This window comes from Cavia porcellus, unplaced genomic scaffold (genome assembly GCF_034190915.1).
Source record: "Cavia porcellus strain 051 isolate PalLab524CR breed Dunkin Hartley unplaced genomic scaffold, mCavPor4.1 scaffold_10, whole genome shotgun sequence".
NCBI lineage: Eukaryota > Metazoa > Chordata > Mammalia > Rodentia > Caviidae > Cavia > Cavia porcellus.
Window position 1 is genome coordinate 69,373,925 of NW_026947493.1, and position 27,557 is coordinate 69,401,481.

Genomic DNA, 27,557 nt, shown 5'->3' on the forward strand with positions numbered 1-27,557 from the left:
AAGTGCAGTAGGTACAGCCAGGGAAGTGTGCACAGGAAGATTCCCCTACATGGGTCAGGAAAACATAAGCCCCTCACTGACCCACCCTATTTCACCAGCCAAGTAAGGAAGACACAGCTTTAGAGGAAAAAGACATCCCATGCCTCAAAGAGGGGTCCCTGCCACTGATCTTGGCCCTGCCCCTGCCCCCCTTTCTTCTTCCTCCTCCCCTGAATGTCCCTTTTCCCTAGAGGTTTTAGGAAACCCTAAAGGCCCAAACATTTGTTTTACATCCAGGAAATGGAAATAAAGCATGTTAAATTCTTTTTCTCAAGCGTACTGAAGGAGTTGGCTGCAGACCTTTTTGACTTTGCTGCAGAGAAAATGGGAAGTAAATCACATTTTCTAAATATTTCTAAGTAATTTCAGAAAAGTAATTACTAAATAATAAGTCAGACTTGATGTCAAGCATTCACACAAATCAAGTACTTAATCGGTAGCTTAATAGAAAAACCTAATATTAATATAGCTGTAAAATCAACATCTTGCTGCTAAAATACCACCAATAAACATGGTGAGTTAACTCCTATGACTTGTTACCTGACCTACACCTGAATAAGGACAGCACCACGAGTTTCTCAGTTTCTCTTCTCCGCTGACTTGCATATTTTCAATAGCCAGGGCCTTGAAAGGGAGACCCTTCCGAAAGAAGAAGATAAATACACCACGCAGGTCTTGTCAAGTTGGGTCAGGCAGCACACATTGCCTTTTCCTGCTGCTCAGCAGAAAGCACCCACACACCACAGGCAAATCCTAGCCAGGGTTTGTCCTAATTGGCCTGGCTTGCTTTGGTGCATGCAAGACAGCCAATTCACAAGCCACTCTGCAGGGAACAGATTTCTAAACAAGCTGCCTCATATAAAAGCAAGAGAAAAAGACGATTGCTCCCCAAACTTGAGTACTGTATGGAACAACTGCCTGTAGGGAGAGTCAATTGAAGAAACAATGGACAGCCATTGCACCACTAACTGAAGGCAATATGGTAAGCTTTTTTTTTTTTAATTTTATTTAAAGAGAAAAAAAAAAGCAAAACAGAGAAAAGGGTAACAACAATACAGTATTCAAAAAAGAAAGAAAAATAAAAAAATAAATACTAAGAAATCACTAGTTGATAAATTACATACTGTGATCTTACAAATAGCTGTTCAAGTTACAAAATTAAAGCATACAAAGTGAACGCTCAAACAGTGACACTGCAAGAAGTTCTGTTCAACAATCCAACAAAAACTTAGTAATATGCACATCTATCTTACACCCTTAAACATACATGCAGTTACATCCTTTAGAGCACTTTCTTTTCATCTCTTTTTATAATAGTAATTACATATTTTGGGTTTTATTAATCTGACAATTATTACCTTTTTATTTTGAAAAAAAGGAGAATAAGATAAAAGATGACATAACAACGTAATAACACAGGTCAGAACAGAACAATTTAAGCAACATAGTGTTTCACCACAAGATAACCTGACATAATAGCAGTCTCTTTCCTTGAAATATTTGAAAGAGACATAATAGTGTCTCTTTCCTTGAAATATTTGAGTATACCTTCATATACTGTAGCATCAAACATAACAACACAGTGTAAAACCATTCAAGAGAATTAAAGTATTCCAGGGTATTTAGAACCAACTAACAGAAAATAAACAATGGTTTCTATATTGTCTCCTTGTCTATAAAAAATTTTGTCTGTACTATCACATATAATAAAATCCAATAAGATACCGCATGATAGAACTGGTGGAGACAGAAGAACAAAAGCCTGACGGGACTTCAAAACAAGATGATATTAAATCACCACTACCTATTATAATGTCTTGTTTTCTTCAAAATACCTGTTCATACCATCACAGATAATAAAATCAAACAACCCAGAATAAAGACATCCCAATTAATGAATGAAAACTTTATAAGGCTTCAAAGCAATATAATGGGGAATCATGATTACCACATACTTTTCTGTATTCTTACCATTTCTTACACTAGGAAAACTATTTGGTATTTATACATGTGGGTTTCATTTATTTCACTTATGAGTATGGTCTCAAGTTGTGACCATTTATTTATAAATATCTCAATGTGGTCATTCTTTAGAGTTCAGTAGTACTCCATTGTATAAAAATACCACAACTTTTTTAACCATCCCTCAGTTGATGGACACTTAAGTTGTGTCCAAGATCTGGCTATTACAAATTGTGCTACTATAAACATGGGTGCACAAACATCACTGTGGTATGATGTTTACAGTTCTTCTGGGAATATGCCCAGGAGTGGAATAGCTGGAATAAAGGGGACTTCCAATCCTAGCTTTTTGAGAAATCTCCAGACTGACCTCCACAATGCCTACACCAGTCTACACTCCCACCAACAGTGCAGGAGAGTTCCTTTTTCCCCACAGCCTCTCCAGCATTTGTTGTTGTTGGTTTTCTTGATCCTGGCCATTCTTTTTTTTTTTTTTTTTTAATTTTATTTAAGGAGAAAAGAAAAAAAAAAGCAGGGAAAGGGTACAAGTTATACAGATTTACAGAAAAAAAATGAACAGTAGGAAATCACTAGTTAATGGATTACATATTGTCATCTTAGAAATAATTGTTCAAGTCACAAAATTAAAGCTTGTAAAGTGGACATTCCATCAATGATACTGGAAACAGTTCTGTTCATTGATCCAATAAAACTCTATGATATCATTTTCTATCTTATACACTTAAATATACATGCAGTTATATAGTTTGGAGCACTTTCTTTTCCTCTCTTTTGTACCATGACTATTACACATTTTGGGTTTCATTGCTCCCACGGTTCCTATTACTTTTTTGGAAGAGAGTAAAACCAAATGTGACATAACAGAACAGAATCGGTCAAGTCAAAAGGGTGGACATAATAGATAATGTAAAAACATAATACAAGGTGATCAACAATGGTTACCATAATGCCTCCTGCTATCTCTAATAGAATTGCCTATATCGTTAGTTATAATACAATTGAACAAAACAGTAAAGAATAAAACCGACAAAACCAAAACATTGGAGACATTGCAGGTCTTCAAAAGTAGATAAAAGTCAACAAGAATGGGCGTCATAATGAATCTCATTATCTTCACAGCTGATGCCTAAACTTTCGAACCTGATACTATCCAGCAAAACAGAATAGGGGAACATCAGTTAAAAACCAGATGGTGAGAGTAATACAGGGCTTTAAATCAAGGTAATGAAAAGTCAAAGTGGGTTACTATAATATATCCTGCTATTTTTTTTCCTTTAATTAAAAGGATAAAGATAAAAAAGTAAATAATGGAGTGGAGATTGAGATAAAAGAGGGCATAACAACGAAACAGCGCAGATCAAAACATAACCATTTAAGCAGAATAGTGTTTCAGCACCAGATAATTCTGACCCAAAAGTAGTTACCATATTGACTCTTTCCTTGAAATCCTTGAGTACAACTTCGTATACTGTAGCATTAAGTATATGAAAACAATGTAAAACCATTCAAGAGAATGACAGCATTACAGAGTATTTAGAATCGACTAACAGAAAATGAACAATGGCTTCTGTATAATCTCCTTGTCTTTAAAAGGTTTTTGCTTATACTATCGTACATAATAAAATCCAATAAGATACAGCCTATTTAGACCATTGGAGACAGAAGGACAAAAGCTAGATGAGACTTCAAAACAAGATGATACTAAATCAGTATTACCTATTAAGATGTCATTTTCTCCAAAATAGCTGTTCCTATCATCCAATCTTCTCTGCCTCATTTCTGTTGAGCTCTTTTTCTGTCAGTAGCTGTCAGTTTGTCTTCTTTATTTTGTTCTCTGCTCCATTCGTTGTGGCCTCTCTGCCATTATTTCTGGATTCTTTGTATTTTTCTTTTTTTAGAATATCCTGCAATACTCTCTGTAGAGTTGAATTGGTGGTTGCAAATTCCCCCAGTTCCTCTTTATCCTGGAAGCACCTTGTTTTTCCATCAATTTCCAGGGACAGTTGTGCAGGATATCTCAATCTTGGCTGGAGATTATTATCTTTCAAAGCTTGAATTATTTCCCCCCACGCTCTTCGTGATTTGATGGTTTGTGCAGAGAAATCTGCTGTAATTCTGATGGGTGTTCCCTTGTAAGTGGTCTGTTTCTTGTCTCTTACAGCTTTTAATATTCTGTTCTTGTATTGAATTTCTGGAATTTTTATTATTATATGCCTGGGTGTTGCTCTGTTTGGGTTGTAGGTAGCTGGGGTCCTGTATGCCTCATACATCTGAGTATCTTTACCTTTTGCTAAATTAGGAAAATTCTCCTAGATTATTTCTGTGAGTAGCTTTTGTAGTTCACTTGTTTGTGTCCCTACTTCTTCTTTTATGTTCTTAATCCTTAAGTTATGGATCCTCTTATCATCTTCTTGTCTTTGTATTATTGCTGTTTGTTTCTTTGTTATTTTTAAGAAGTTTTTCATTTCATTCTCCCATATTACAAGTCTGCCCTCCAGTTCAGATAGTCTGTCCTTAGTTTCTTTCAAGCTGTTATGCCAGTCTTCTATAGACTTCTTAGTATCTTGGTAGTCCCTTTGAACCTGCTTCACGTATTCTATGCTTTCTCTGTTTTCTCCATCAAACAATTCTCCCCTTTTTTTCTGTTCTTCCATTCCACCACCAGTTTTTTCTTGGGTGGTACTTAGCATTTCTCTAACTATTCTGCATACTTCTAGCTTCAGGTCGTTGATAACTTCATTCCTGAATTGGTCTATGAGGCTCTCTATATGGCGCCTTATGTGTATTGGTGCGGTGTCTGCTATTGCTTGTTTCTCAGAATTGGGGGCCGAGGAGCCTTTCTTGTTGCTGCCTCTTCCCATGCTGCCTCTTCTTCTCTGTTCCTTATATATGCAAGCTTATATAAGAGGCCCAGCTTCTCTCCCAGTCAGCCACAGCCTGATCGAATTGCGCCAGTTAGGTGTTCCCGCTCACCGCTGCGCACCAGGGAGTTACGGACCAGGCAGCCTACGCGTCTCCCCTCCCGGCCACCGTCAGGCTCTGGGATCTGGGTTGGGACAGCCTACCAGGTCCGCCAGGCACTTTTCACCAATCCCGCCCGAGAGGGGGATGTGTGGCTGGAGTCGCCACCACGCCCTGCTCCCGCAGGACTGCTCGGGCCCAGAAAGTCCTCTGCTGGAGTCAAACTGTGGTAGAGTGTCAGTTTCTCTCACTCACCTCACCACAAGTCAGTGCACGCCTCCCTGCCATTCGCAGATTGCCGTTCTCAGAGCTTCTGCGCGTCTCTCTCCTTGCCGAGCCACTGTAGAGGCAGCCAGCCGCCGCGCGGCGGGAAACCCAAATCGCAGCTTACAATGGCGCGCGGTCTAGCCTCCACACCGAGGCTTTTCTGTTCCTGTTTTAGCACCAGGACTGCATTCCAAGTTGGTTTCTCTCAACCCAGTTTGTTCCTGAGTCAGCAGAGCATATCACCACCTGCTTATGTCTCCTTAGTCCGCACCATTCCTGGCTTCTGAGCCGAGTCTTTCAGAGAGCCTCCGGTAGTTGCTGTTATCTGTCCGCCATGTTCTCCCGGAAGTCGATCCTGGCCATTCTTTCAGGAGTGTGAGATGGAGTCTCAGTGTGATTTTAATTTGCATTTCTCTAATGACCAATGATGATGAACATTTTTTCATGTATTCATTTGCCATTTGTATTTCTTCATCTGAGAAGTGTGATTCATCTCAGATGCCCATTTTTGCATTGGATCCTTGACTTTTGGGGGTCTGATTTTTTAAAATTATTTATATGTTTTAGACAGAAGTCCTTTGTCTGAGGGGCAGTTCACTAAGATTTTTTCCCAGTTTGTGGGTTTTCTTTTCACTATGCTGAGGAATTCTTTTGACGTGCAGAAACATTTTAATAAATGTTTTAATAAATTTTAATAAATGATCCCAGTTGTTGATTCTAGGAAGTATTTCCTGTGTAGTTTGAGTCCTATTCATGAATTCTCTACCTACTCCTATGTCTTCAAGGTTTTTACCCAATTTGTCTTCCAACAGATTTAGTGTTTCTGTTTTAATATTCAGATCTTTGATCCATTTAAATTTTAGTTTAGTACATGGTGATAAGCATGGATCTAGTTTTAGTATTCAGCATGTGGAGAGCCAGTTTTTCCAATACCATTTATTAAAGAGACTGTCGTTCTTCCAGTGAACATGTTTGGCCCCTTTATCAAAGATAAGGTGGTTGAGTGTGTTTGTAGTTGTGGTTGTATCTTCTAATCTATTCCGTTGATCTTCAGCTCTGTTTTTATTCCAGTACCATGTTGATTTTACCACAGTTGCTTTGTAGTATAACTTCAAGTCAGGGATTGTAATGCCTCCTGCCTTGCCTTTGCTGCTTAGAACTGTCTTTGCTATTCTACCTCTCTTTTGGTTCCATATGAATTTGAGGAGTGATTTCTCAAGATCCATGAGGTATGTTGATGGTATTTTTATTGGGATTACATTGAATCTGTATAAGAGTTTTGGGAGAATGTCCATTTTCACAATATTTATTCTTCCTATCCATGAGCAAGGGATGTCTTTCCATTTTCTGAGATCTTCTTCAGTTTCTTTTTTCAGTGTATTATAACTTTCCATATACAGATCTTTCACTTCTTTCATAAGAATAATTCCGTGGCTTCTCTTATTTCTCTCTCTGAAATTGTTGTTAGTGTATAGGAATGTTATTGATTTCTAAGCATTGATTTTGTACCCATCTACATTGCTGAATTTATTTATTATATCTAGGAATCTTTCAATGGAGTTTTGGGGGTCTTCTATGTAGAGTATCATGTCATCCACAAACAATGATAATTTAACTTTTTCTTTTCCTATCTTTATCCCTTTTATTTGTCTCTCTTGTCTAATTGCTCTGGCTAGTATTTCCAATACTATATTAAATAGGAGCAGTGATAAGGGACATCCTTGTCTTGTGCCTGATTTTAAGGTAAAGGCCCTCAGTTTCTGGTCATCTAGTATGATACTGGCTGTTGGTTTGTCACAGATGGCCTTGATTATATTGAGGTAAAGACCATCTATTCCAATTTTCTGTAAGGTTCTTATCATGAATGAATGTTGGACCTTAAGAAAAGCTTTTTCTGCATCTATAGAGATGATCATGTGATTCTTACTTTTGGCTTTATTGATATGGTGGATTACATTTATTGACTTACGTATGTTGAATCATCCCTGCATGCCTGGGGTGAATCCCACTAGGTCATGATATATAATCTTCTTGATGATTTGCTGCATCCTATTTGCCAATATTTTATTGAGGATTTTTGCATCTGTGTTTATGAGGGAGATTGTCCTATAGTTCTCTTTGTCATTTGGGTCTTTCTCAGCTTTTGGTACTAGAGTAATATTTGCTTCCAGGAATGACTTAGGATTGCTCCCCTTTCAATTTCATTGAAGAGTTTGAGGAGTGTTGGCATTAAGTCTTCTTTGTATTTCTTGTAGAATTCTGCAGTGAATCTGTCTCGGTCTGGGCTCTTCTCTGTAGGTAAAGACTTAATTGCATTTTCAATTTCATTAATAGAAATTGGGTTATTCAGCAGTTTTACATCTTCTTGACCTAGCTTTGGTATTTCATATGTTTCTAGGAATCTGTCTATTTCTTCTGTGTTATCAAACCTATGAGAGTAGAGGTTTTTAAAATAGGTGTTGATGCTCTTCTGTATTTCTAGAGTCTGTAGTGATTTCACCTTTTTCATTCCTTATTGCATGAATTTGAGCTTTTTCTTCCCTTTTTAAATAAGGTTGGCTAGGAGTTTAATGATTTTATTTATTCTTTCAAAGAACCAACTCTTTGATTCATTGATTCTTTGGATTGTTTTCTTAGTCTCTATTGCATTAATTTCTGCTCTGATTTTTATAATTTCCTCCCTTCTTTTGGCTTTGGGCTTAACTTGTTCTTCTTTTTCTATATGTTTGAGGTGTAACATCAGGTTATTTATTTATATTCGTTCTGTTTTCCTGATGTGGGAACTCAGTGCAATAAATTTTCCTCAGGACAGCTTTCATTGTATCCCACAGATTCTGGTAAGTTGTATTTTCCTTTGCTTGTAGGTATTGTTTAATTTCCCCTGTGACCCACGATTACTCAAGAGTGTGTTATTCAGTTTCCATGTGTTTGTGGGATTTTTACAGTATCTTTTATCATTAATTTCTAATTTCATGGTGCTATGATCCAATAACATGCATGGGATAATTTCAACTCTTTTGCACTTATTTAAATATGTTCTGTGGGCTAGTATATGGTCTATTTTAGAGAATGTCCCATGTACTGCTGAGAAGTTGTTGGGTGGAATACTCTGTATATGTCTGTCAAGTCCATTTGTTCACAGGTGTAATTCAGTTCTGCTATTTCGTTGCTGATTTTCTGTCTGATTGATCTGTCCCTTGGTGTCAATGGTGTGTTAAGGTCTCCTGTTATAATTATGTTACTAATTTGGTTTTTCAGCCTCTCAAATGCTGGGATTACTGTCATGGGCCACCATGCCTTGCAATGTTTAATTTGCTAATGAACTCTTATAGATAATTCATGGAAGTATACATTTCTACAAAGCTTTGGAAAGCAATTTGGTAATAATGTGTGATGTGGTTTAAACTGTCCATACTTTCTTTTACTCATAACTCTCTTCTGGAATTTACGTTAAACTACTCATCTTAAGCATTTATGGTTAATGAAGTACAGTTAATTATAATAGCAATAAAATAAGCAGTAAGAGATTGATTAGGAAATGGATATTCACATGTATTGGTTAAGAAAATTATGGCATCTAAATGAACTACTAAATCAGCATTAAAAAAGAGAAGTTCATTCAAACCTAAAATGATTAAAAGAGATAAGGCCACTACATACTTGTTAGTGGAAAACTACAAGAGGAAGAACTAACAATTATAAATATATGTGCACCAAATACAGAAGCACCCAACTATGTAAGACAAACACTAACGGACATGAAAAACCAAGCACACAAGAACACAATTGTAATAGGAGAACTTAACACCCCACTGCCACAAAGAGATAGATCAAATAGGCAAAAAGTCAGCAAAAAAAAAAAAAAAAGCAGAACTGAATCATACCTGTGAGCAAATGGACTTAGTGGATGTTTACAGTGTTCTAACCAACCACATCAGAATATACATTCTTCTCAGCTGCACATGGGACATTCTCCAAAATGGACCATATATTAACCCATAAAGTATTTTTAACTAAATGCAAAGGGAGTAAAATCATCCCATGCATCATATCTGACTATAGCACACTAAAATTGGAAATCAATGGCTAAACAAGTCCTGTAAAACCTGCATAAATACATGGAAATTAAATAACAATTTTGTGAACAACCAGTGGGTTACAGGTGAAATTAAAGAAGAAATAAAACAATACCTACAATACAATGAAAATGCAGGTGCGACATACCTTAACCTATGGGATGCAATGAAAACAGTCTTTAGAGGGAAACATAACAGCAGTAAATAGTCACGTCAAGAAAACACAACAAACACAAATGAATAACCTGATGCTACACCTCAAGCTTCTAGAAAAGAAAGAGCAAATCAATCCCAAAGCTCATAGGAGAGAAGAAATTGTAAATATTAGAGCAGAAATTAATGCAATTGAACCTAAAAACTACAAAGAATTAACGAATCAAAGGGCTAGTTTTTTGAGAGAATAAACAAAATTGAAAAACCTCTAGACAACCTTATCAAGAAAAAGAAAGAAAAAACTCAAATCCACACAATAAGGACTGAAAAGAGGAAAATTACTACAGATCCCCTGGAAATTCAAAAGATCATGAGCACCTACTTTGGAAATCTCTACTCACATAGGTGGAAAACACAGAGGAAATGGACAGATTTCTAGAAACATATGATCTACCAAAGCTCAATCAAAAAAATATAACAATCTTGAATAACCCAATATCAGCTACTGAAAAAATGTGATTAAAAATTTACCAACAAAGAAAAACCCAGGTCCTGATGGATTCATGGCTGAATTCTATAAGAAATTTAGAGAAGACTTAATGCAAATACTCCTTAAAACTCGTCAATGAAATTGAAAGAGAAGCAGTCTTTCCTAACTCATTCTTGGAGGCAAATATCACTCTGATACCAAAATCAGAGAAACATCCAACAAAAAAGGAGAACTGTAGACCAATCGCACTAATGAACATTGACACAAAGATTCTCAATAAAATATTGGCAAATAGAATGCAGCAAATCATCAAGAAAATTATACATCACGACCAAGTGGGATATATTCCAGGAATGCAGGGGTGATTTAACATATGCAAATCAATAAATGTGATACACCATATCAACAGACCCAAAAATAAAAATCACATGATCATCTCAATAGATGCAGAAAAATCTTTTGATAAAGTCCAACACCTGTTCAATGATAAAAACCCTATAAAAACTTGGAATAGATGGTATGTACTTCAATGTCATAAAGGCCATTTATGACAAACCAACAGCTAATATTATACTAATTGAACAAAAACTGAAAGCCTTCACTCTAAAATCAGGAACAAGACAAGGATATCCACTATCGCCACTCCTATTCAATATAGTTCTGGAAATATTAGTCAGAGCAATCAGACAAGAAGGAGAAATAAAAGGAGGGAAAAAAAGAAGTTAAATTATCATTATTTTCAGATGACATGATACTCTACACAGAAGACCCCAAAAATGCCATTAAAAGACCACTAGAGATAATAAATTCAGCAGCATAGCTGGATACAAAGTCAACACTCAAAAATCAATAGCATTCCTGTGCACAAACAAAAAAATTCCATGAGAGAGAAATTATGGAAATATTGCCTTTCACAATAGCATTTAAAAAACTAAAATACTTAGGAATCAACCTAACCAAGAATGCAAAAGAACTATATGCTGACAATTATACTACTCTAAAAAAGGAGATTGAAGAGGATATTAGAAAATGGAAGGATATTTCTTGCTCTTGGTTAGGAGGAACCAACATTGTGAAAATGGTCATAGTCCCCAAACTGTGATACAGATTCAATGCAATTCCCATCAAAATACCATTAACTTACTTTACAGATCTAGAGAAAATATACATAAAATTCATCTGGAAATAGAAGAAACCTAGAATAACAAAGGTGATTCTGGGCAACAAAGGCAAGACAGGAGGTGTCTCAATTCCTGATGTGAAATTATACTACAAAGCCACTATGATAAAATCAGCATGGTACTGGCAATGACATAGACCTGAGGATCAATGGAACAAATTAGAAGATGCAAGCACAACTACAAAGACACTCAGCCACCTTATATTTGACAAAGGGCTAAACATGTTCACTGGAAAGAAGATAGCCTCTTTAATGAATGGCGTTGGAAAAACTGGCTTTCCACATGCCGAAGACTGAAAATAGACACATACCTGTCACCATACACTAAACTAAAGTCAAAATGGATCAAGGATCTAAATATTAAAGCAGAAACACTAAATCTACTAGAGGACAATTTGGTGGAAATCTTGGAGACATAGGGGTAGGGAGAGAATTCATGAATAAAACACAAGCTGCATGAGAAATACTTCAAAGAATCAACAACTTGGATCTCCTATTACTAAAAAGTTTTTGCACTTCAAGAGAAATCATCAATAAAGTGAAAAGAAAACCCACAGAATGGGAAAGAATTTTAGCCAACAATCCCTCAGACAAAGGACTTATATCCATCCAGAGCATATAAAGAATTGAAAAACATCAAGCCCCCCAAATTCAAAGACCCTCTTCAAAAATGGGCATCATCTCGAACACACAGTTCTCAGATGAAGATATACAAACAGCAAGTAAATATATGAAGAAATGTTCACCATCACTGGTCATTCAAGAAATGCAAATTAACACAGCATTGAGATTTCATCTCACCCAGGAAAGAATGGCCACCAACAAGAAATCAACTTGTAACAAATTTTGGCGAGGCTGTGGGGAAAAAGGAACACTTCTCCACTGTTGGTGGGAGTGCAGACTGGTGCAACGACTGTGGAAATCAGTACGGAGATTCCTCAAAAAGCTAGGATTGGAAGGTCCATTCAATCCAGCTATTCCCATCCTGGGTATTTTCCCAGAAAAATTGAAAAGGTCATGTCACAGTGATATATGTGCACCCATGTTCATAGCAGCACAATTTGTGATAGCTAAATCTTGGAAACAACCAAAATGCCCATCAACCACAAACTGGATGAAAAAAAATGTAGTATTTTTCTATAATGGAATACTACTCAGCTATTAAAAGGGAGGATCTTAAGGCCTTTATAGGTAAATGGAGGCAACTTGAGAATATCCTTGTTAGTGAAATAAATAAGACTCACATTAGTAAATATCAGTCTATTGTAAAAAAATAATAAAAACTGACAGAATAATGGGATCCAAAAAGTATAATAGATATTGTAAAAGTGAAAGGGAAGGAAAGTGCACTAAAGGATACAACAGTATGTATAGTGTGTAAGATAAATGATCATATTACTAAATTTATGTTAGATCATTGAACAGAAGGGTTTGCACTGTCAATGTTTGAGTATCTAGCCACTTTTTATGCTTTGATTTTGTAACTTTAACAACTATTTTTAAGATGACAATATATGATGTATCAACTAGCAATTTTATGGTGTTAATTTGTTTTGAATTCTGCATTATTCTACCTTTTTCTATTTTTTTAAAATTTTCTTTTCTTTCTTTCTTTAAATAACAATTTAAAATTTTAAAAATAAAAAAGAAGTTTAAAATGATCTTGAAGATAATAAAAAAAATCAGGATAAAATGTGTCTGTAGGATGATCAATAGGTAGGTTTAGACAAACTCAAAGGTAAAAGAACATTGTTTCTATGACAACTTAACTTTTCTTTTGAGATATATTCCTCAGAGTGCTGAAAATTTAAGAATCCAGAGGATAGGCTGAGGTTTAGTTCAGTGGCACAAGCATGTGCCTGGCAAGCATGAGGTTGTGAGTTTGATCCCCGGTACCAACAATACCAATGACAAAAGAATCCAGAGGTTTGCCCCAGGCTACCTCCTCAGAATCAGCAGAGCACATAGGCAAAGTGGAAGGTCTACCCCAGAATCCAGCTGCGACCCTCATTTCTAGCCACGGTCAACTTTGATCTAGGTTCTTGCAACCCATGGTAGGGTGCAGGACACTTAAGAGACTGATTTCAGCCTTGGTGGATGGACACACCCACAGTTCCACTCTGTGATTTTACCACTTCCCCAGGTCCCACCTAGAATCAGGAACAGGCTCTTCTGCTGTCAAACCCAGCAATCTGTCTTGAGTTATTGCCATTTTCCTGGTGATTAAAGAACAAAGCTTAGGACCCTCTCCAGAGCCCTTACAGTCAGTGTGTGTGTGTGTGTGTGTGTGTGTGTGTGTGTGTGTGTGTGTTGGAGAAGCAGGCATAGGAGGAAGTTCCTATGCTCCTCAAATCCTGCTCTTGAAACTCCTCTATCACTTTACATACCTAAACACATTGGCTTTGTAAACTCCGAAGCCAGTGAAAGAACCTCAGATCACGGGAAAATCGAGTTAGAAGTAAACACACTAAATGTGGCTGTCTCATGATCAAGGTCTTATGGGTTATTTTGCTTTTTTATTCTTTCCTTTTTCAAGTTTTACTGAAAATCTAAACCGATGAACAGGGAGATATAAAGTAGCTTCAGGGAAAGAAGAAAACAAAAATGTAGCGAGGCTATGGGAAAATACAACTGGGATGTTATTAAAACATTCCCGAGGTCAATTTTTAAAGTGTTTTTGAAAATAGACCGGATCAAGGAAGAGTGTAGTTTATTAAGAATGCCACTGAATTGATACCATGAGGAAAAAAAGTGTTAAGCTCTGGTGTTCTGTACTAAAATGACTGCCATAAAATATGCAATTTGCATCTCTTAGGGTTAACACTTAGTTGTAAAATACTATTTACCCTATCTGGTGGACTTTGAGAAATTCTTTAACATGAATATGCACAATTCCTCCAGGTTCTATATTCAGGTGAGTTTGGTCATTAAAAAGGAGCTTTGAGTAAATGGGAAGCATCAATAGAAAATGTCTCTACACAAGCAGATTTGAATGCTAAACCTATCACCACTACCAGCTTATTAACTACTCAGCCTTATGAAGTCACCAGGACCCACGATGAACTTTTCTTATCTTCGGCTTTGTTTATATCATCAGTTTTATAGCATTTGTAATGTACTGCCTAATTACATACTGATACACCGGAGCTTCAAAGAAAGAACTTTTCTACTTTAGTGAAGATTTGGCTCCTGCCTCTTAAAATTAGACCTCTGTTTCTGATTCCTAAGTAGCTAGGTTCCTGTGAAAAGCACTTACTTTGATTTTGCCAATGACTAGCTACATGATCAGAGTAAGTAATTCCCTCCCTCTGGGGCTCACACTGTCCTCTCCAACATTGACTCTGCTCCATTGGAGAGGCTGCTGTATTGTGGTTACCATGGGCTCAGAGTGATACCAACCACCAGTGCTTTTGAGTCTCTCTTCTGGGGGCTCCTTTTCTCTGGAGCTGGTAACAGGATCCTGGGTGCATTTTAGGGGGCCTCCCAAATTTCAGTCTATACCCACTCTGAAAGCAACCTCCTCCAGATCCACGGGTTTCAACTTATACCATTTCCCCCTGATGACTCCCCAAGACTTTTGCAGTTGGGACTGTCCCCTGGATACCAGATCCACACACCCACCAATGTCTCCGTTATGATTATCATCTGTGACATAATATGTCAAAATCAAACACCTGCTCCCAACCACCACCACCAAAAATAAGTCCAGTCCCCTTGCTACTCTGCCCATTTTAGTTAACAATAATTCTTCTGATTGCTCAGGACAAAATTCTCCAAGTCATCCTTGATTTTCTTTTTTGAAGGAGTACCAGGAATTGAACTCAGGGCCTTGTGCTTGCCAGGCAGGCACTTATACCTCTGAGCTATATCACCAGCTCTGATTTTTCTTTTTCTCCTTTCATCTACCATTTCCAATTCATCAGGAACTCTGACTTTACTTTCCATGCTAACCCAGAATCTACCACTTCTCACGCCTGCACTGCTCCCACCCGGCTCCAAGTCACCAGAACCCTGTCATCTGGGTCAATGCAGCAGTTTCCGCAGTCTCCCAGCCTCCTGTCTTGCCCCTACCCTCCCTCAGCTGCACAGCGGATGGAATCATCCCAGTGAAACATCAGCCACGAGGTTAAAACACTGACCCTCTCTGGTCAGTCCTCCAGTGACTTAACCCTCCGGGGATAAAAGCCAACTCCTGACGGTGGCTTCTTGAGCCCTTCTCTAACTTGACTCACTTGGCTCAGTCTTCCCTCATTTGCTGTCCCTTGAAGACATCCACCCTGGCTGTGCCCTCTGCCTCAGGTGCTCTTCCCCATGATCGTGTGGCTCTGTGCCTCACCACTGTCAAGTCTTGGCTCCTAAGTCCCTCTCCCCGTGGGCTAACCCCAAGGCACAGCAGATCCATCCTCTGTCACTTAGCCACATTGTGTCAGCAGTACATTCATTACCTTCTAACAAACTGTGATCATTTACTGACTTCTTTATTTTGAATGAGGGTAAATTACGTGTGACAATAAAATTTACCCTCTTAACCACTTGGATGTGTTTAGTTCACTGTATCAGGACATTTACATCGTTGTGCAGCCAATCTGCTGAACTCTTTCCACCCAGTAAGAGGCTGGAATTTTATCCATTGAACAGCAATTTCCCATTCTGTCTTTCCTTCAGCCTCTGGCACAGTTTTATACTCAGTTTTCATAAACCTAACTATTCAAGAAACCCCATATAAGCTTGCCACTGGTGTTTCCCACTAGAATAATGGCCTCTAGGTTTACCATGTTGGAACCTGTGTCAGAATTTGCTTTGTTTTTAAGGACTATGCAATATTCTATTTAGATCCCTACATTTCGTCTGTCATTCATCACAAATATCAGGGCTGCTTCCACCGTTAGACCCTGTAACTGAGTCATTCTCACTGGCTCTTGTCAATGGCTGCTATGAACACAGATATACAAATAACCCTTTGATATTCTGCTTCCAATTCTTTTGGGTAAATACACTGAACTGAAGCTGTTGAGTTATATGGTAAATAGTTCTCTCTTTCTTTCTTTTCTTTTCTTCCTCCCTTCCTTTTCTTTCTTTTTCTTTCTTTTGCAGATGTGGGGATTGAACTCAAGGACTCACACATATCAGTCACTAATATGTACCAAGCTGTATTCCCAGTTCCTTTTAAATTTTTATTTTGAGACAGGGTCTCACTAAGTTGCCCAGGGTCTCACTAAACTGCAATCCTCTTACCTTGGCCTCCCGAACAGCTGGGATTAGAGGCATGTGCCACTGTGCCTGGCTTGATAATTCTACTCCTCCTCTCTGAAGGAACTGTCATACTGTTTTCCATTGTGGCTACATCTCTTTATCTTTCTGCCTCCACACACAGGATTCCAAGTTCTCCACATTCTGCCAACATTTGTTCTTTTCTGTTTTGTCTTTGTTAGCAGCCATCTTGATGTGTGTAAAAGGCTGTCTCACTGTGTTTCTGATTGGCGCTTTCCTACTGACCCGTACTGTTGAGCGTCTTTGCCTGTGTTGACAGCATCTTTAGAGAAACTTCTGTTCCCTTCCTGGGCCCATTTAAAACCAGGATTCTTTTATTGTTTAGTTGTAGGAGTATTTTCTGGATATATTCTGAATGTCATCCTCATCAGATGTACTTCCCTCCCATTCCATAGGTGGATCCTGTTTTTTCATGGTCAGATGTCAAATGTTTATGATGCTGTTTTGTCCTCTGAGTCCCCCTCTAGAATAAAAGCTCTATAAAGGCATTTATTGCCACTCCTGTTTTGGCCACTGCTGTGTTCCTCATGCTTAATGGAATCTCAATAAATATTTGTCATGGGTGAAATGTGATTAAAGAATACTGTGAATGTTTACATTTTAAAATATTTATTACAGTAACAGACACATTGCCATTAATCCTCCTTGAGATAATCATCCAGGCTTCAGCACACTTATCCTGTCCTTCTTGCCACTTTCTGAAGCTGTACTGAGCATCGTCTTTTATGAATATCTTTAGTTGCACTGTGCTGGCTGCCTCAAGGTCCTGTTCAAAACACTTACCTTTCAGGGCCATTTTGACTTTGGGGAAGAACCAGAAGTCTCATGGTGCCATATCTGGTGAAGAAAGGATAACAGGGTTGTTACAAGACTATTTTTCTCTTGGCTGGCACAAGGAAGCAGCATTCACTGTATTTTTTTTTTTTTTTGTCTTTTTCTTTTTTTATCAGTACCAAGGATCGAACTCACAACTGCCTGCTTGCAAGGCAGGCGCTTATGCCACTGAGCTAAATCCCCAGCCCCTCACTGTATTTTTTATCGTGCCTCAGAAACATATTCAGGAAAGAAGACTTCCAGAAGAGCTGCAGAGAGCACCAAAAAGGACGGGACAAGTACGTCTGAAGTGAGGGGGGACATCTGGGTGGATTAGTCACGTGTCTTCTATTGGAATAATTATTTTAAATTAAGCATTCACTTTATGTTTCTATCACACCTCATAAATGAATCCATGAATTATCCAGACTAAACATACAGTCTTTTTTGCAATTCTTATACCCCATGTATAGTGCAAGATAAATGAAACCTGGAACCTAATTGTTACTTTTTATAAGAGAATGCTCGAAAGACGTAAGTTATACATATAAGGATGACCAAAAGTATGATAGCGTTCAAATTTTCTTTTAAAGAAAAACTTACAGTAAAAGACATTGCCAAGAACAATGAAATAACTGTGTTTGAAGCTAGGTGGATTTTTGAGGATTTTGAGGAGAATTAATGGTAATGTGTCTTTTGCTGTAATACATTTTTTAATTTAAACATTCACTACATTTTTTGATCATACTTTGTAGATTTCCTAAATGAAAGACTTTTTTAAAAGTTCTTCTCTTAGAAAAGAAATATATATATAGATATATAGATAGATGATAGACAGATAGATACACACAAGAGTTAAGATAGTTATACAGTTAGTTTCTTAGTTCACCGAAAGGAAAGATAATATGGACAGTATTTCATGCCTATATCTTGCACTTTGAGTAACTACTATGAAGATAACAATATGAAAAGTATTCATTATTGTTACTCTCCTACTCATCTGTTTTGAAAGTATTTTATTATTTCTTCTCTTTAAAACAAAAAAAAGTAAAAATCTTTTAAAGTTGTTCTCTCATATGCAGCTGGCATCCTAGGCTCCTAGGGTAGCATATCTGTCCCTCTCTCTTTAGAATCCATTAAAGTGACAACCCTGGACTCGCAGGAACACAAACCGGGCTCTTTCACTGACTGACTGGCCCTCCGGGCCCCCATGGGCCCTTCTCGGCCTCTCTCGTCCCCTTCCTCCACCCGGCTGCTCCCTGGCTCTCTCTGGCATCACCCCATATCTGCTTTATGTCCAGGGTCCCAGCCTGCTCTGTCAGGGATTACTTTGCTTCCATTGTTCCGCAGGGACCACACACCGGGCCAGGCTCAGGTACCCTTCACTCTAAGGGGGCCTATGGGAATCTCTGAGAAAGGAATGAAAAGGGACCGTGATTGAGCAGTACTCAGAAGGGGGCAGTTACATGTCAACCCCGATTAATGATAATGGTAATTTAGAATATGCTTATGGTTTCCACTGCAAGGCTTTGCCAACAAATTTCCTGCATGGTATTTCAAAGGGTTCCCAGGCTGGCTGAGACTCTGGGCTGACTCCCTACTGCTGGGGGGGACAGGGGCTGACTGGCCTGGGTGGTGTAAGAGGCAGTGGCATGCCTGACAAGGTGTGCCCTGTCATTAATGTCGTTAATTCAGGTCCTGTCTGGTCAGGTGCCCCTTCATTCGTGCTTACCAGCATCCGCCCACTGCAGGGCAGCAATACAAGAGGCTGTGACTGAGCACACTCATTACAAACACATCGTGGAGACTCACCCTTCTCTACCGCCTGTTCTGAGTTTCTGTGTTCACCCAAGTCAGAGAGATAGAGGAGGAAAGAGAGAGATTCAGAGAAGGAGGAAGGAGAAAGGGAAAAGGAAGGAGGGAGGAAGTGGGAAAGGAAGAAAGGAATGAAGGAACAAAGAAAGGAAAGAAGAAAACACAAAGAGAGAGAAAGAATCCCACCTGAGAAAATGGGCTTCAGCGGACTTTGTTTTCCAGAGGCAGGATACGAAAGTTAAATGTCTATTCACTTGGCCTCGGGCTGTTGAGGTTCAAATGCTGACCCTGGTGTTTGCAGACAATGACAGAGCCTCTCTGGGACTTTCTCACCTCAATGGAAAAGTGGGGATGATTTAGAACCTACCTTGTAATCTGCTAGAAGAAATACATGTGTTGATACACTAAAAGCTTAAGATCAATGCCTGGCGTAGTAAGTTTGTGACTAATGTTCCTTACACTGTCACTGAACAATTAGGGGAGGGTCAGAGGGCCTTTCCTTGAGAACAGGATTTCTCAACCACAGGACTCTTGACATGTTGAGCCAAATCATTCTTGGTGATTCAAGGCTGCGCACCAAGGGACACCATCCCTGATTTCTAAATGCCAGTGACAATCACCCTTTTCTAATTCCCACCCTCAGTTATGATAATCAAACATGCTTCCTACCAGCTGAGAATGGTGGCACCTCCCTTTAACCAAAGCACTCTGGAAGGCTGAGGCAAGAGAATCACAAGTTCAAAGCCAGCTTAGGCAGCTTAGTGATTTAGCAAGACCCTATCCCACAATTAAAAATAAAAAGGAGTTAGGGAGGGATCCAGTATAAAGACTGCCTGCAATCCCCAGAACCAAGAAAAAAAGCCTCCAGCCAATTGTCTTTGAAAAGGGAGTGGTGAGGGAGAAGAGAGGATAAAACTCTGAATACATAACCCTCCTTTGAAAACCACTGCTTTACTGTAAGAAGCAGAAATTACCAAGTGTGTGAGCCTGTGGCTCTGTGTCAGTGAGGGAAGACAGTTTTCCTGAGACTGGGAATCCCATACTCCCAGAGGGGCTTTAAAGAGTTAGAGATCAGAAAAGGATCTCAACATAGGCTTGCTCGTTGTAGTTTCAGGCGGCCCCTTCTCAGTGCTATGCGCACCTAGATCACTGCCTCCCAAACTGTACCCCGCTCCTGGCCACCCACAGGCTCAGCGCCCACCTGAGAAAGAAGCAAGGTTGGCCCTGTGGGCAGCATCGTGTGTGTGTGTGTGTGTGTGTGTGTCCTTCCATGGTGCACGCTACATACATAATGGAAATTTATTGAATGAAAGCAAGAGTTGACTCAGTGACTTGATTTCTTTTTTCTTCATCCATTTTCCATTTGTTTATGCAATAACAGGGGTGTAATCCAGAGAGTGCTGAGCCATTTCCCCAGGTTTGTTTGTTTTTGTTTTCTTGGTTTTGTTTTGTTTTCAATGAGGCCAGGCTTAAAATATAATCCTCCTGTCTCAGCCACCTGAGTAGTTGCAATTACAGGTGAGTGCCACCACACCAGCTTTTGTTTATTTTTACTTCGAGAATGTTACCTTTTGAAAAAGCAGCAAATTTCACATAAAAGAGAAATCTGAGTGGTACAACAGAAAAACAGGAGGCAGGAAGACAGTCCCAGTATAGTAAGAAAAAAGAGAAGAATTGTTGGAAAACAAGTTGATGGTAGAATGTTTTCTGAATCACTCACCACCGACTCAGGGGCTATAATGAGAGGGGAGGAAGAGAGCGATGCTGCTTAGAGGCTTAGCGGTCAAGCCGTTCTCTCCTTCCCCCGGTTCCTGGTTGCCCCAGGAAAGGAGGTAAAGGAGGTCAACTCTACAGAGTGGGCTAATCCCCTCCAAAGGACAACGGTGGCCCAGAGGAGACACAAAAGGGAACTGAACAACTGTCAACATCTCAGCCTCAAGCTGAGTGAGAGGGGACAAAAAGAGGATGCATGAAAACCCAGGAGACACCTAGAGGTCATCAGTGACGGGGAAAATCAGGGATGACCACGGTTGTATGCATGCTAAGAATCACACATGCTGAGCCTTTTTTTTCTCTTGTCCATCACCTGAACTCAGTAAGTGGCCATTTAAATTGTGATCACTTCATGGAAGACCCCTGGATGGGAAACAGTCCCAGGAATCCAGTTCCCCAGGGTGAAGAAAGTGAAAAATCTCCCTCTTCTCTCTTCAGGAAAGCACATATACAAAAAGATAAAAATACTATTTCTGGGGCTGAGTGAATGGGGCCATTTGAAAGCAGGGTAAACACAGAAGACTGGGATTGGGTGCCAGTCCTCCCTCTGGCCTTCTTAGTATCCCTGCTGAAATCCTTCCTCTTCTTTCTTGTTGTACCCTGGCAGGATTGATTTCCTGAGACAGAAGTGCTCTGGTGCTCTCAGCTTCTGGGAAGCACAGCTCATTCATGTTTTGCTTGTTCTCTCACAGGAAGCTTGCAGTCCGGACATAGGATGTTCCTGAAGCACTCCTGGATGCTGGGTTCTACCAACGGCCCCCGGGTTGGAAAGCTGTCAGTCGATGCTGTTAGGGATCCATCCCCTATAACAGATGCTGCTTTTCTTCTTCACTTGAGGATTTGATTATCTACTTCCTTCATTCCTTTCCCTGACATCAGCCCTCAGAAGATAATAGTGATGGTAATACCAGCAGGCCACAGGTTATGTGTCACCATCTTGCTTTGACACAAAGGGTTTTCTTGGTGAAATTAGGTGCCATCATCAGAGTTAAGAACTACCAGTTTCCTAAGCTGGTAAGTGAGGCAAAACATGATACAAAGAAATGGAGTAAGGACTGTGAACCAAACTAACCACCAGCTCATAGGAGTCAGCACTGAACTGGCCAGGGAAATGGAGCCAGGTTGACCAGCATCAGGTGGCTTGGGTCACTGGCTGTCAGAGTGGTCAGCTTAAAGTTTCAGAAGAAAACTAGAGCACCTCATTCTTGTTTTGTTTTGTTTTGTGCTTTGTTCTGCTTTGTATTAGCACAGTTTGCTATATATAATGACTGTATTGATCCTCGAGAGTTGATAATATGTTTGTTGCATCTTAGTCCTTTTTACATGCTTTTCCCATCTCCTCCCTCCTCTCTCCTTGCATCCCTAGATCCCCTTCCCCTTTGCAGAAAGTCTACCTCTCTTTTTCTTATCATTTATATTTTATTTTGTTCTTCATTTATTTATACTTTGCGTTAATCACTCATGCTTAATGGTCTTGATGAACCAGTACACAGAGAAGATGGTATTTAGTCTAAGACTTTGAATGAGGACCTCATGCTAAAGGGTGTCATGAGGTAGTCAGGGTCCTGGGCAAAGACCCTGCAAATGGGAAAGGTTCCTATGTCAGAGCCTGTGTCTCCACTCAGCCAGTTAGTCACAGGGAGCCCTAAAGCCTGTAACAACTTTAGATACCTTATCATAGTCACGGTGGTTCACAAGATAACTTCAACTACCAAACTATGGTACAATCTATTGGCTCTGCTTCCTCCGTTCTGTTAGCCTGCTCCAGACTACATCAGCACCATCTGACTGAAGAGCTATGAAAAGGCCTTGAGCAGGCGCATTTCATGGTCTGTAGTTTACAAAGACTCCCAATGGCACAAAGAACAAACTAGTGATCTGTAGCTTTCCTTCAACATATGAAGATTTCATTCCCCAATGCATATGCCTGTGGGCTCCACTGAGCCCATCACACAGAACCAACAAGATTTGGGCACCCGCTCAACTGCCACACAGGACAACATGGATATGCAAGATCTCTCTCAAGAGTAGAATTTATTTTTACTTTTTGCACACCTCAAAGTATAGGGATAACAAGAGAATGGCACGTATTTTTCTACTTATCCCCCACTTCAAGAATAGCACGTGGTCATAAGTATGACCTCTCTAAAGATTTGTTATGTTCTATTTGCTAGTATTTTATTGTGGATTTTTGCATCTATGCTTATCAGAGATATTGCCCTACAGTCGCGCTCTCTCTCTCTCTCTCTCTCTCTCTCTCTCTCTCTCTCTCTCTCTCTGTGTGTGTGTGTGTATGTGTGTGTGTGTATATATGTGTGCATAGTTCCTTATCTGATTTTGGTATTATGATTATTCTGGCTTCATGGCATGAGTCTGGCAATATTCTTTTCCTTTCCATTTCATGATAGACTTTGAGGAGTATTGGAATCAGTTCTTCTCAGAAGCTCAGATAAATTCAATGGTGAATCCACCAGGTCATGGACTTAAATAAATTGAGTAATTTTAAAAAATAATGATCTATGGCCCAGGAAGCTGCTATATTAGAGTTCAGACAGTCTGAGGTTGCTATGACTCTCATTCTTCAAATATTTTTATTTCTAATTGTTTTTGCCCAATTAAGTAGGAAGTTTCAGAAGGACAAAAAGAGAACATCCTGTCCATACTATTAACTGTAACTAAATCTAGAAGAGTGTTAAGACTGACCAACAGTTTAACAATCATTGAGTACACAAAGAACTTTGAAGATTGTCAACTTAACAGATAGCGTTCATGCTCTTCATTTCTCAAACATGATGCATGGGTAGATTTGGCTTGAAAGAAAGAGAAATTTGAGTGGTATCAGGATAGCAATTCTTTAGGGCTCCATTATTTTCGGTTGCTCACTGTTCCTCCTGTCAGACCTGAAGAAGCACCAGCTACACATACATCAAGATAAGAACCATGCTTCCATTAATGAAAAGGAAGGGTTCACTGGAAATCAAGGAATCTTTTGCACTACACAAGGTAAAAGGGGATTTTATCTGGTTTTTGATCATCTGGACAAGCTTACAGAAAGAGAAAATTGTTATTTATCTTAATGACAGAAAAATGCTATTTCATTGCATCAAATATACGTTGCAGCTGCTTAGATGCGTTGCTCTGAGCCTGGTCAGCTTAGGTATCTAAGACAGGTACTGTACTCATAAACAAAACCATTCTGAACACAACCAGTTTGCAAAAGGCAACAGAACTTTCAAAGTGTACATCTGTCTAAATGAATAATAATTGCAGGATAATACAGTTAATAAGCAAGTGTCCACTCACATTAAGAAAAAAAGAGCAGGAAAAACAGGGAGAAACACATTCATCGGGTTCCTCTTTTCCAACATGGATGACTCCAAGAGAGAACAGAGCTCACACCCATGCCAATGCAAACCCGGCAGCATTTCAGGCGTCTGGGGGCTGCACTGTTACTAATTCTACCTGTGTAGTTACATGTAGTGGGCCTCCCTGCACTCAGACGTAGGGACTTCCCACCAGTCTGCAGACCACCCAACATAAAACTCCTCTGACTGCTTTTTGTCCTAGTAAAGCACCTCTCAGGAGAAGACGGTGTCTTTTCCACCTTATAAACATGTTTATTTGCAGATACTCATAAAGTTTTACTGAGAAAATGAATGAAAACATACATGATGAATGAATGAATGAATGAATGAATGAATGAATGAATGAGGTTCCATCAGTACCTAGAGTTTGATTATCATCATTACAAGATGTTTTCATTGTGTACACACAATATGAGAGTTGAATCCCCAAGATGACTTTAACATCTAGGCTGATATCCATCAATGAAATATACTACAGTCCATAAGTACTTATGTTAGCATCCCATTCCTGTTACCAATACCTGAGGTAAATCAGCTTATAAGACGAAAAAGGTTACTTTGGCTCAGTGTTTCGGGGTTTCAGTCCACAGTTCCTTAGCACCAGTGCATTTGGTCCCGGGATAAGACAGTCCATCATGGTGGAGAGCACACAGTAAGCAAACTTTTCACTCCATGGCTGACAGGAAGAAAGTGCAAATACGAGAAACTAGAGTCCCACAGTGCCCTTCACGGGCACACGCCCAGTGATCCTTCCTTCCAGTAGACCACCCCCTACAGGTCCACTACCTCCCAACTGTACCCCAGGCTGGTGCCCAAGCCTTTAACACTTGTGCCTTTGAAGGACGTCTAAGGTAAAAACTATAGCAGGAACCCTTAGCAGATGTTCAATGTCTGGCCACGGCTGCCAAGAGCAATTTTTAATCCCACTCAATTTTATCTTTATGGACTCCAAAAATCTCTTGACTTCCCTCTTTCTTTGGTTCCTATACCAAAATACCTCCAGACATGCCTTTTTGTTCCCTAACATCTCACCTACATCTTTTTATCAGTTTTAACTCCACAGTAACTTACAAAACCCAATCGAAGTGCCTCAGTCAATGAACAATCAGTGTTCATGCACCTAAAATCCAAGACTAGGACTGGCATCGGGCATGGGAGTCAGCTGATGCCATGAACACCTTGTTTCACCTTCTCTGTATCAGTCATACATTTTGCATTGTCTGATTATCTGCACTGTCTGATAGGCTCTCCCCTTCAGATTGTAAAGCATCTATAATATCTCTGGTTTATATCTTCCCAAGTCAAGTCTAGTATAGAAGAAAGTGTCCTTTCTCTTAATAAGTTAATAAAAAAATTCACAGTTGACCCTCCTTAGCTCTGACTGGAGCTAGGTGCCCACACATGTACCAGTCACTGTGGTCAGAAAGCAACACTATTAGGACTACACCAGGTTACCCAGTGCAATGCTGCAGGCCAGCGAAATCAATTAAACTCTAAGGCACTGGGGTTAAACATTTCATAAGGCTGTTTTCTCTGAAGTAAAATCAAGGCATCTCTGCCCTACACATACTGAATGGTCCAAATAACTAACACTCATTACAATCCTAAACCTGCTTCTGCATTCTTAGGTTTTGCTTGTGTTATCTGGCCCTCACCCGATTCCACGCCTTTCTCTCTTCTCTTTCTTTCCCTCTTGATCCCTCCACTGACACCGTGGTTTCACCCTTGAGCACCCATCAGTTCCACTGTTGTGTCTGGCTGCCTCTGCCTTCTGATCATTTCTCTTTTGCTGTTTCCTCCCATCTTTTACCTGGGTTTTAACTTACCCCATCACCTTCAAGACTTGGAGTACCTGCTGCCTAGAAGCAGAACTGTCACATCTGCTAGAACTGTTTGCTTTCTCTAGTGAGCCCCGAAACCCTTCATTTTTCATCAGCTTTTTCCTTCTGTTTCTCTAACCCCATCAAAACCAAATGTGCCCAGGGTTCCCCATCCATCTTAGGGAACAGGACAAAACCACTTTCACTGAGCCCTGGCAGCATGCCACCCCGCCCTTCCCCTTCCTGTTCGCTGTCTCCTCCTCACCCTCAAGCTCTCCCTCCAGCTCTCCCTCCCCTCCAGGCTTACGCACTGATTGTTCACTGCCCTTGTGACATGGCACATCCATTTTGGTCACCACCTCTTCTAAATCTACTCCTCCTCTCCACCATGCATTGCTAAGTTTGTGATTTATTCCTCGATCATCAGCCATATATAATCTAATGCTAGAGTAGCTATATAATTTATCAATCAAACTAGAACACGTAAGTCAGTGAACAGGGCAGCTATCTATAGCTTCACCTGGACAGCAGGTACAAAATAGGGCTTTTCCCATCTGTCCTCTCTAAGTAAGGCCTTATTACAGTATTTGAATTTTCCCCACCAGGACCCAGCACTTCAGTGTATCACCCGTATCTGAAGCTTTCAACACCATTTCCCTCCATACACTTCGCTTCAGCCTCTGTGAGCAGTGACTTCACTCAGCTCTTAGCAGGAAATGTACACTGTTCTTTCCAGTTTGTTCCATGCGTCCCTGGTCCACATTCTTTGTCCCCATAAGCTCCTGGCAGATGCTGTGCATTTTCAGTTTTTGTTGTTGTTGTTGTTGTCTTTGTTCTCTTTTCCCTCATTTCTTTCTCCCTTCATCCTCTCCTCTTCTTTTCCCTCCTCCCACTCCGTCTGTCCTCCCTCTTTGGTCCACCTTCTTACCTGTAGGGATCACCTCCCATTCATAACTCAAACTTACTTTTCTCCTTCTATCTGAAGCCCACCTCAAAGTCCATCCTTACCAGGAACCCTGCCATGATTCTGAAGACTCGATGGGCAAAATATTTCTGTCCAAAGTCTAGTATTATCCTCCCTGATTTATTTTCATTCTGCATTATTTACAAGAAAAATGTAGGGCCAAAGATTTAGCTCAGTGGCATAAGCACCTGCCTGGCAAGCGCTAGGTAAGTCGTGAGGTCGATCCCCGGTACCAAAAAAAAAAAAAAAAAAAAAAAAAAAAAAAAAATGTAGAAAATTATTAAGGGGAAATTATTAAAATTTATCCACATATGCTCACATTTTAACTTACAAACATCTTGCAGATAGAATCCACGCCATCTTTATCTGGGTTGATACCAATGTAGCTTTTTTTTTTAAAGAAAAAAATATTTATTTAGCTCACAGTTTTTGAGGTTCAACCAGCCCAGGAGACACCACTGGTGGGGCCTGTGATGGCAGTAACACTGCATGGCAGCTGTTCCTGGCTAAGCGAGCTGCTTACCTCTCCAACCCGGAAGAGAGACAGACAGAGCAAACCTCGGCCCCACAATCCCTTTCGAGAACAC

At 39.7% G+C, this 27,557-nt stretch overlaps 1 long non-coding RNA gene across 2 annotated transcripts in view; it reads right to left on the minus strand.

Annotated features, from left to right (window-relative positions):
- Nucleotides 1–27,487, minus strand: part of LOC134477923 (uncharacterized) — a 203,204-nt gene extending 175,717 nt beyond the window's left edge. For both annotated transcript variants that reach the window (XR_010050238.1, XR_010050237.1), the window contains exons 1-2: nucleotides 27,290–27,487; nucleotides 17,204–17,257 (exon numbers count right to left, since the gene is read on the minus strand). This is a non-coding gene — a long non-coding RNA (uncharacterized LOC134477923). The remainder of the gene's footprint in view (nucleotides 1–17,203; nucleotides 17,258–27,289) is intronic.
- Nucleotides 27,488–27,557: the final 70 nt, after the last annotated feature.